This window comes from Palaemon carinicauda, chromosome 3 (assembly GCF_036898095.1).
Source record: "Palaemon carinicauda isolate YSFRI2023 chromosome 3, ASM3689809v2, whole genome shotgun sequence".
NCBI classification, from domain to species: Eukaryota; Metazoa; Arthropoda; class Malacostraca; order Decapoda; family Palaemonidae; genus Palaemon; species Palaemon carinicauda.
In genome coordinates, this window is record NC_090727.1 from 1115921 (window position 1) to 1125920 (window position 10000).

Sequence of the window (10000 nt, forward strand, 5' to 3'; positions counted from 1 at the left end):
TATTATATTACACCAAGGAATTTGTATTATCATTTAGATCCTAATTATATTGTTATAAATGCAACGCTAATTAATGCAGTTTTTTTTTCAGAATGAAAGAGCAGAGAAAAAATTTCTCAAAGGATTTAGAAAAAAAATCTTAATTGTAAAGTCCTGTCGAAGATATAGATTGATTTCCAGCTAGTTTGTGTATATGCTACTCAAAAGGGTTCAGCTTATTTCCATCTCCGCCTTTTCCTACTTCTCAAATACTTTTATCCCTATTTATTTTTGTACCTTTCCCTCCCTTTCACACATTTTTCGTCCCTTTACAAGCAAGGCATAACTCTCCGTGAACGAGGCATTAGGAAGACATTCAACCTCCTTGAAGCTATACAGTAAAGATGCATCAAGTAGGCATTAACGAGTTTATTTCGATTACTGGGATCATATTTGGTGGGACACTTACCTAAAAGATTCCATTAAGCACGTCCTGGTCGTTAGTGAACCTCCAACTGCACATAACAGATGGACATTTTGCGGCAAATGCAAGCGCGGTAGTGGAGTAGAATCCATATTGGAAGTCTTCCAGCAAATAACCATGATCAATACTTTACAGCAAATCCACGGTGGACATTACCGCATTAATACAAGAAGGCATTTCGTTATTTGCAAGGCGGATGTTTTCACAAAAGCAAATTAATCCTTTACCTGATCGCCATCTGGACAAAACACAAGTATAATTACGAATAGAAAAGCCACGGTGGAGAAAAGCAAAAACGCTGATCAAATCACAGGATTACGTTAATGACAAACACACCAGTAACCGTGAAAACAAGACGTTGTGCCCAGACGAAAACGCAACAACCAAATGACAAGTAAACGTATTTTTAACTTAAATCCGAGCTTTAACACACTCCCCCAACCCGGACCCCACGCTTCTCTCCTGAACCAGCGGAGAGGAATCCAGGTGTTCAAGTAGCTCCTTCGGCTGTTAAGCCATAAATTTACTTGCATATTTTCAATTAAACGATTGCGAGGTAGATTGAAAGTACAATATCACTGTCATACAAAGTGATAAGCATATCAAAGAACAATCAGATTTGGTTGCAGATGCATTTGTAATCGCACAGTATTTTCTTTGGTGGAAGTTTTTCGAACTTCAACGAGCAGATGTCGGACTTTTTCTCTTTTGACTAATTGTCTCGGTAGTGAGAGAGGCGAAGTCGGCAAGCAACTGAATCCCCTTGACATTAGAAAAATAAAAACAATAAAACGGTGAACGGTATTTTGAAGTATGGGAGGTCGTGAAAAACAAAGCAGATAATCTCTAAAATATAAAAAAAAAAAAAAACGAAAAAAAGTATACAACAATAAAGCAACTAGTTATGATTATTTTTAAACTTCTCTCCCTTCTTGCGTTTATATCAAATCATGACTTCCTCTCACCTAACTGAATTTGAGTTTGCTAAGAACGTGTACTCCAGCGATGCTTGGCAGACCTAATTTTTCAAAGGAACAAAACAAGCATTCAGGTCTTCTCTGCTAATTAATTAAATGGCTTCCAATTAATGTGTTGAGCATAAATACCGTCATATAAAAGATGAGTTCTACAGTTTCCAAAGATGTGCATGTTATATTATTGCACTAAGTCTACATTGATTTTCATGGTATAATACATGGGATTTTGAAGACCTTGAAAGAATACAAATTATAAGTAGAGATCAAGCATTATTGACAACTCAACGCTTTCCTCAATATTATGCTCTTTGCATTTGCAACAACCGAGGATAAACAGAAGGAACTTTAAGGAGAAGTACACTGAGTTGTCCATTTTTTTCTTGTTACATTACCAAAATCTTGTTTTCCAAGTTATCTAACAAGAAAAAATTCACCCAGGTAAAGGAAAGATAATGTAAATAAACCAGTAGTCTGTGCTGAACAAAGTGTATTTTCCTTTTTCGTTTTTATCTTCTTTTTTTCGAGGGAAAAGGCGATTGCAGTGATGTAGCTGGAGCATTTAAGTTACGTTGACACTACAACACACATACACACAACAGTCCTATGGTGTTTCAAAAATAGATATTTAACATTGGAACAAGTCGGGTTATCACCCCCCCGCCCCCCCCCCCCCCCCCCCCCTCTCTCTCTCTCTCTCTCTCTCTCTCTCTCTCTCTCTCTCTCTCTCTCTCTCTCTCTCTCTCTCTACATATTTCCGTTACTTTTATGAATCTTTTGGTTACTAACTTAAGGTACGGGGATTCATTTTACCAGATAGTATTTTTCTATATAATGCGTTGTTTCCTTTTATTCAGCTTCCATCCCCTCCCATTAGTTTCTTTCATATAATTTTACCTTTTTTTCTCTCTTTTCGAAACAACGCAAAGAGCTTCATTAACTTTAGGGCAGTCCCAGTTGGAGTCACTTTTGGAACCCAGCTCTATTAAAAGGTCACTCATAAGTGGAAGAGGCAATGGACAAGACAGTGTCCAACAGACTGAATATATAAACATATGACCAGCGTCCATGGCCCTCTCCACCCAAGCTATGACCAGGGAGGGCCAAGAAATGGCTGCTAATGATTCTTCAGATACACCGATTCTTCAGATACACCTATAGGTTCTCCAAAAAGTCCCCATACCTATCTTACAAGGACGGTGAGGTTGCAGACACTACAAGAAATCATTGTACTTTATCAGGGCTCGAACTCGCGTCCAACATGTGTGGCGATATTCCTTGATATCTGTAGATGATTTTTTTTAACTGAAGGAGGCAAAAAAATAATTAAGAATATTTTACGTTAAGGGAATGTGAGTGAATTGTAATAGATTTAAATAATGGTATATACTTTCATATTAAAGTCTAAATATGGGTATATACTTTTGCTGAGAATACAACAAAATATTAACACGATTCTGAAGATTCAAATCATCAGTCAACTACAACTGAGCAAACGGAATAACAAACATCATAGTTTTATTTCAAGGAGTTGACGCCTTACAGCTGTTTTGTCAGAAGTATAGAAAAATGCCAGACGAACAAATCTATACGAAGCCACATATGTTGCTCTGATTTGAATATTATAAGTAATGTTTTCCCCTACCTCTCATAAATGCAGCGGGTTAAAATCAATACACAAACTCGCTAAATTTCAAAAGCTAATTATGATGCTACTGATGATATGCAAAAGAGGTCATACAATATAATCGTCTAGTAATGGTATATGTATATGTATATGTCCCCAAACACCAGCGTGCGCAAAACTATTCACACATGTTATAAGCTCGGGTCAAACAATAATCCGAAGCAAATAGCAAACGATAGTTATTTCAAGTTGCAATTTCTACCTTTCATCTAAAACAATTAAATCAATATATGCTCATTTGGAAATACCCAAATTAGACGTTCTCGAACAAAGAAAGCAATAACTTTCCACAACCAGAAAAAGGAAAAAACCATGCAAATGAATAATAAACATAAAAAAAAAATAATCACCACTATGAGTAAAAACTTGAGTAGCGGGGAACGATGCATGAGAGTAGGAGTATATATATATATATATATATATATATATATATATATATATATATATATATATATATATATATATATATATATATATATATATATATCTTTATACTGTTGATACTTTTGTCTTTACACTGAATCTCGGTAGCCTACTGACAATCATAATATATAATATACATGTAACATTTGCTAGAAATGTAAAACCTATTGAGGATGAGAAGAATTTGAATTTATAGAAAAATAAACAAAAAGGTGATAAGGAGTATTAAAAGATGCTACGTATAATGCCAATGTCTATACAGTTGTATTACTTAGTCCATTAATACATAGAATGATATCAAATAAATGCAAATAATACATACATTGGAAGGACTAAATAGAATAATGAATGAAAATAAGGAAACCGTTGTAGGCTACTTGATAAGAACTCAACCTTTAACCGAGACCCCCAAGGTCCTAAAAGCAAAACTAATCCCTCTCCAACTCGTGTTTAATCCAGCTTAATTTCAGGTGTGCTTGTTTTAAGAGTTGTAATGGAAAGTGACCGAAAGAAGAGGAATCCTCCACTAAGTATTCTGAAAAGGACCCTGATCCGACGGTCAGATAACTTTTGCACCGGTATAAACAGATATATAGCCTAATTTTTATTTCTAATTTCAGGCGATTTGATTTCCTAATTTTACATAACCTAGACATTGTCTGATTTGTTTTCATTAATTTTTTTCAATTTCTCATTAAACTCCAAATCTAAAGACCCTGTATTAAAGATCATAGTTCTAATTATTTAAATAATTCCACCTCATTATTCCTATCTCCTTCCAATGATATTTCATCTTCCATTGCATATTCCGTTCTCATCATCTCTTTCTTCTATTTATCTAGAGCCCAACCTTAAGTGATACTTCATGCATTTTGGTAAGCAACGAGGCGTTTTGCTAATAATGACAGTGTCATCAGCATACTTCAAGTCCGATAATTTCCTGTCACTAATCCAGTCCAATCCTTCGCCACCATCCCCTACTGTTCAATGCATTACAAAATCCATAAGGAGAATAAACAACATAAGTGACAATACATTCCCTTGGAGGACTCCACTGTTCAATTGAAATCAATATAATATGACTGCATTAACATTAATTTTGCACTTGCATTTCTCATGAACAGACTTAATCAAATTCAAATATTTAAGGGGAGCTCCACAACGCAATACTTTCCACAAAATTGGCGGATGCACACTATCAAAGTCTTTTTCACAGTCCACAAATGCCATCAAAGGTGGATTTCTACACTGCGCATTGCTGTACATATCTCGAAATGAAAACGTATACCACTTCTACCTTTTCTAAATCCTTCTTGTTCATCTCTCATCTTTTCATCAATCTTTTTCTCAAGTCTCTTTAGAATGAGCATACTATATATTTTCATGGCAACTGACGTAAGTGTGATGGTTCTGTAATTATTTCTTTCAGTCAGATCTCCTTATATTAATATTTTCACCAACACTCCTAGTTCACATTCATCAGTTTTTGTCTCTTCATGCCAAATTCTACAAAATAATCTTATAAGTACTCCGGAAGTTACTTCATTTTCGGCCAACATCATCTCGGCAGTTATTCCATCGTATCCAGGGGCTTTCCATCTCTGAGTTTTTAATGATAGCTCCAACTTCAAACACACTGAATCCATTCACGGGCACATCAAGGTCTTTCTCAGCCTCAGGTATATCAACCAAATTAGTTCCTTCATATCTCCTATTCATGACCTCACTAAAGTGTTCCATCCAGCGTTGCCTTTCTTCATCTTCTGTTATTATAACCGATCCATCTACCTTTTAGATAGGTACATGCTTCTTTTTTGCCCCCCATAGAGATTTCATTATGAGTAATTCTTACACCACAGTTAGTCCCTGAATTCATAGCTTTGTCAGCCACTCTGTGTTCCTGTCTAAATATTCTCTCCAGTCATTCCTGACTTTTCTTTTGACCTCACTGTCAATACTGGAATACTTAGCATGCTCTACATTGTAATTTTCATTACTTCCTCGGAAACTTTAAATACATGTATGTATGTATGTATGTATGTATGTATGTATGTATGTATATATATATATATATATATATATATATATATATATATATATATATATATATATATATATATATACAGATTCAAGACAAAGTATAAGAAGAGCAAAAGAGGCCATAATACAAAAATATTAGGCGCTTCCCCAACCCAACCCAAAAAGTCCTACTCTGATGTTACATTGCTTTCTCTCTCTAAATATAATCATTTGCTGACAGTCACAGTGACAACCTTTGATTGGAATTCTCGTAAAAACGAACACAGATTTGGTGACAATCGCACCTTTAAACAGAAAACAAACAAATCGAAACAAAACCATAAAAGCTCTGTCGAGGATAATTAAAGCTTTCACGAAAAAAAAAATGTTTGCTTTATGATCCCCTACAAACCCTAACTGAGTTACTCTCTTTCCTGAGAAATAAATTCATAACAATGTAAATAATTTAGTTCATACCTTTGTTTGCAGCAACCTTGTTCTACTTAAAACTTCTCCGGAAAGTTTGGTCATAGAAACTTTTAGCTAGATTTGCATTGATCTAATCTGAGGAAGTTATGATGAATATTACAACCGATCATTAGAAGGGTCAAATGAACAAAGCAATGTCCACAGTCGAAATTGAGAGCGCCAAGTACGAGAGACTCGATATAAGAGTATAAATTCAATGAAGCTTTTTCACCCAAAGCGCAACAAACGCATATTATGAAAGAAAACTGTTCGATAGAGTGAAATCAAGCACACGACATATCGTTTTCGACTATAAAATCAATTGGAACACAAGCCCAAATAACTTTGATGGAGCGTAGCCTATACTCTAATAAATATATATACAAGACAATTAAAAATCGTTTATTATATAATAAAGATTAAATAAAAGGATAAAATCTATTTCTTGTAAAAACATAAATGAGAGTTTTCTTTATCACACTGGAGATTAACATTTGTAACTATCGAAACCGTCTTCTAATTATTATAAAAGAGGCAATTTAGAAACTTTGGAAATTAAATTTAGTAGGTTTGTACTGCAATCTTAATAACTAAATCTATTAATAACTATTATGCTAATACTATAAGAAAATATGGTAATACATGAAAGGGTTGAGACGACAACCCAGGGGACTATTGGTGTGAGGCTGGCACCAAGCTGGAAGAAAAGAATTTTAAATCAGAAGTGGGTTGTCCGTTATTACAAATACAGTACATCTCTCAACATTTAAGATTCATAACTCATCTGGACAATTAATAGAAGCAAAAGCGTCACCTGAATACTTTCTATTGTTGAAAAGACATCACAGCTTACTTAGCGTATTTAACAATCATTTATTTCGGCTGATGTTTTTGACAGTCAGCCGAACAATAAGACACTTAATCTTCTTTGTTTTTTTCCTAGAACTAATCTGACTAATTTAGCTTTTTAGCTTTTCGGTCTTCAAGTATATTTTACTTTATTTCGATGCTTAGGTAGGTGTCGGTCCGAACGGAATTTTCTTTAATTAAAAGTTACTTTCCTAGCTTCTAAGATTTTGGTAAGTTAGCGAGAACTTTTTAAGAAATCTCCGTAATTACACCTTTTGCATACAGTACATCATATTAAGCAACCACGCTCTATTTATGTGTTATGACTATTGGACTTCCGGTGAACACAAAAAGTGAATAGGAAAATTTCAAGAGCGAGAAAGAAAAGTTTCATTTTCTCACACCGAGACGGAATCAACTAAAATCAGTCTACTAATGATTATACGTACTTAGGACAGACACTCAAGTGTCTCCCGCTTTGGTAAACAAAATGAGATTATGAAATGTAAAATGCCCCTATCCCTAAAATGAAAATTATTTAATTAGATGGTCCCATCAGTATTGATTTATGCACCAGAAACTGGGAGCCTTACTAACAATATGTATCAAAATTAAATGGACGTGGGCAGGACAAGCAATGAAAATGACAGATAATAGATGGACAATAGGAATAACAGAATAGGCCCCTAGATATTGTAAGCGAAGCTGGGGTAGGAAGAGAAAACATTGCATTGACAAGAAAAGAAAATTTACCGGTATAGACACGCACAGATGGGCCATAAACAGACGCGTGTGGAAAGTCATGTCTGAGGCCTTAGTTCTGCGCTGGACTACGACTGATGATGATTGATATATATATATATATATATATATATATATATATATATATATATATATATATATATATATATATATATATATATATATATATATATATATATATATATATATATATATATATATATATATATATAATATATATATATATATATATATATATATATATATATATATAGCAATTTACGCAGTGGTGTTAATGTATTTCCTACAAAAATCTTCAACTTTTTTGGGCTCTTCGGCATAAACCTTTGGTAAAAGCAAATAAGCATTTTTTTATTAATACAACATTGCGCTGTTTCGACGAAACTGGTTTTTTGGAGTAATTACGGTTTTGCGTTATTTTTAAATCCAATTTATATACATACATATATAAACACAAACACTCATTATATATATATATATATATATATATATATATACGTGTGTATACATCGTCTACGCTTCTCTGGGAGTTTTAGTAGTACTCAGAATCCCTATTTGATTAATGCCTTTCTTAGGCTAATATCAGTTAAGAGGCATTCCAAATGTGAAGGAAACAAATTGGTTGTAGATACTATATTTAAGCTTATTAGGTTTCGGAAAAAAGTTTTGAGCAGGTTGTCAATGATAGTCGGTTATAATATTGACAAGTAGAAAAATAAGAAATGTAAACATAATAAATGACTATATCATAAATGGTAAAAATTGTATAAATAATATAATAAATTATAAGGCAAGAATATCACTAAACGGTGATATTTGTTCTTTAGAACTGATAATGAACATGCCAGAGCTTTAGGGTCGACATCATATATATATAAGCTACCTTAAAACTGTCCCTGGCTAAAAAAATTAAAAGCTTTTGTTATTAGCTAAGATTATGTAAATGTCGAAATACTAATGAACTAGATAAAAAAAAAACTATATTTAATGCTACTCAAATAACAGCTTCATTAATACGTGAATGCCTTTTCCTTTTGCACCCGACGAGTCTTCTAGAGTACATGCAATATGGGTACACACCAACCTCACTAACACACACAAAGGATTCAAGTCAAATGAAGCGGAGCTCAAAATCTGGCCTTTAAGATAAGACAGAGGCTACAAGAAGTCCTGAGAAAGATCCAGCAAAGCAAATTGGATAGATAGCCTCGAGGCTGGCAACATTGCCTAAGGGAATTCCTACCTCTTCGTCTGAATCAAACATAAATCTTCAGAGAATAATGCTTAGGTCCTAAACAGATATCTATTATATAAAACTTAATTCTTTTATTATTAGAGAATTACGATTTGTCGTAAGTTCGTGATACGTTTAGGACGCAATAGTTCTCCCCAGTGTCAACAGTCTTACTATCCTAGGCGGTAAGGGGACGCAGGTCCTCCCAAGGTCTATAGATGTGGGTCTACCTAGGCTTTGATTATGTGCGTATGTCCGCTCTGTCTCCATGGAATTGAACGATAGTGCGCTGGCATCTCTTTCTTAAATACATCACTAACACGCAAGCTTTAAACCTTAATATCATATGGATATATAATATTTATTGATGGATATTTACATTGTCATAATGAAGATTTATGAATATACGCCTTCTTCTTATCAAGTTTGTTTTATATTGTAAATAATTGGTGGAGATATAGTTTAAAAAAATTAAAAGAAGTTTATTGATGAAGACGTAAAGTAAAGAATTTAATAAGGATTCAATTTGCTCTTCGCTACCGAGGATTTCATGAAGTAATACAATCAGCTATTATAGGATCTACATTCATAGTTTAAAACCAAACAGATCTACAGCTATTCATAGTTTAAAACCAAATAGTTATCAACTATTTATATACTTTTGTTTAAAGAATTATGTAAGACATGGTAATTACGAATGTTAAAATTCGATTTCTTCTATGCTATGTCTTGTGCTATCAAAAATACAAACTAAACAACATAAATAACATCCTCACAGTACCTGTATATCAACAGTAAACATCCCCCAGTATATCACGATTATTTAGGCTACCTAGCAAAACGACAAAACAAAGAAAATAGCAAAGATCCTAGCGGATTCCGCATACAAGATCCCAATATTCCTACAAAAGAATGAAAAATTAAGCAATTATCACTAGGGCTGGTGACGCTGTTCGTGTATAAACAATGCTTCATCGAGGAGGAGGAAGTGGGACATTTGGGATATGTGGCCATTTCCTTCCGTCAAAAGACCTATGGGAAACACCTGCAAAGGATTAGTTTATTTAATAACGTGCTCTGAAAAACGACTGTATTTACAGCTCTTATTCCTTTTCTCCTTC